The following is a 1,762-nucleotide window of genomic DNA, read 5'->3' as shown; positions in this document are numbered from 1 at the left end:
TTGACTTAAAGATTCCAAATATCTTCATTAAAGTGATTTTAATAACATTTCCATAATCTCAGTGAGCAAGGTAAATACATTAAAGAATTCCTTAGTTAACTTCAGATCAATGTTGTTTATAAATCCTACATTGCTCTGATATTTTTCTTTTCTTTCCAAGCCAAACTGTATGCAGCTTTATTAAAGATATTTTTCATAAACTATCATGGTATTTCAGGCAGGACATGGGCAAATAATATATTTTTTTTTAGCAGTACACAACAAGATTCAAACTCCCTTCTTGGATGGACTATCAAAATCAGAAAGCCACTATAAAACCCAATGACGTCTTCATTTGAAGCTCTGAATAGGGAAAGTTTAGAGTGAGGGTTGACATTTCATTAAGCATGTTGTTTAACAACTTTTCACACACCGACCCTGAGTTACAGTAAATGAAAATGGCAGAACTATCAATCTGAAAATCCACTATTTAGAAAAGGAAATCACTGCTCTTTTAAGGAACACCATCTCAATGATGCCACTGCCAAGTCCAGATTGCCTGGCACATTGGAAGAACCAATTGGGGGGCATGGAGGGTCAAGGACCTGACCGGCCTCTGGTTTTAAGGGAGTTAAGTCTATACTGATGATAGAGGAGGAGGAGGAGGACAAAAGTTATTTTGAGGTGTTGGTGCCAAGATGGCTGTGTGTCCCCATGAGGGGGCTCCTCCTCCCAGGAGCCAACAAGAAGCCTCTCAAAACTAGCAGGGCACGATGTTTCCCCCCGTAGTTGTCCAGCTTTAGAGACATTCTATTAGTGACAGATGCTCCCAAATGTCCTGTGTGCTAAAATATAGCTTTAAAAAAGTAAAACAAAGGTCTGCATTTTTATAAAACTTGATAAAAATGGTATTTCAACCTGCAGAGTCACCGGAAGTACATAGCTATCACACATGCGCACACCTCACTTGGCATCCCCGGCTCCTTCAGCTGTCTGTGCCTGGTCTGTTTTGGCATCTCCATTTTCTGCAGGGTTATTCCCATCCTGGCCAGCATCAGCTTTCCCCTTGTTCCCTCTGGGTACCTTCTCTCCCTGCTTTGTAGGGGCTTTTTTAGGCTTGGGCTCTGGCTTTGGAGGAGCAGGTTTCGTAGACCACCTGGCGCATCTTCTCTGTGACTCGTCCTTCACCTTTGCTTTATCTCCTTTCGCATCACCGTCAGTCTTTCTTTTGGGCATGGTGGTGGCGGAACTGAGGCGCTGGGCTAGGATGCAGCCAAGCACGACTTTGGTCGGTCCAGTGGTCTTTCTTTCTTCTTCTTCACACTGCTCTCTGATATTTTTCTTAAGGAGGAATTTTCTGGAAAGATAATATCAGTATGAATAATATACAGACCTATGCAATGGAATCCTTTGCTCAATGAGCTTGTGACTTGAAGAATAGAATTACTTTCTAATGGAGGCATAGAATTCCTATATATATATCCACTGGCCCAAAGAATCATAGCTCCCATGGTTGCCCTTATTTGCAATAACTAATACATATCTCAGACAAGCAATTAAAGTCAAAAGCTATGTACATATGACCATATAAGATGATGTTAAGCGAAATGAACCCCAAGACAGGGACACGAGTGTTTTTTGTTTTGTTTTTTTTTGATTTTTTGTTTTGTTTTGTTTCTTGCTAGTGTTTTTTAACGTACTTATGATGCTATGTGATTCTTTTGTTCTGTATGTTCTTCCCTCACTGTATAACCCCTGTTTTCACTGTATCTGATTCTGGTGC

General features: G+C 40.6%; 1 pseudogene across 1 annotated transcript; it reads right to left on the bottom strand.

Moving 5' to 3' along the window:
* Positions 1-942: 942 nt before the first annotated feature.
* LOC105984478 lies at positions 943-1,215 on the bottom strand (annotated as a pseudogene). The gene has a single exon (XR_001174993.1). The product of XR_001174993.1 is annotated as a non-histone chromosomal protein HMG-17 pseudogene (transcript).
* Between the last annotated feature and the right edge of the window lie 547 nt (positions 1,216-1,762).

The sequence above is a fragment of the Dipodomys ordii genome, unplaced genomic scaffold (assembly GCF_000151885.1).
Source record: "Dipodomys ordii isolate 6190 unplaced genomic scaffold, Dord_2.0 Scaffold2, whole genome shotgun sequence".
NCBI classification, from domain to species: Eukaryota; Metazoa; Chordata; class Mammalia; order Rodentia; family Heteromyidae; genus Dipodomys; species Dipodomys ordii.
This window is presented reverse-complemented; position numbering and strand designations above follow the sequence as displayed.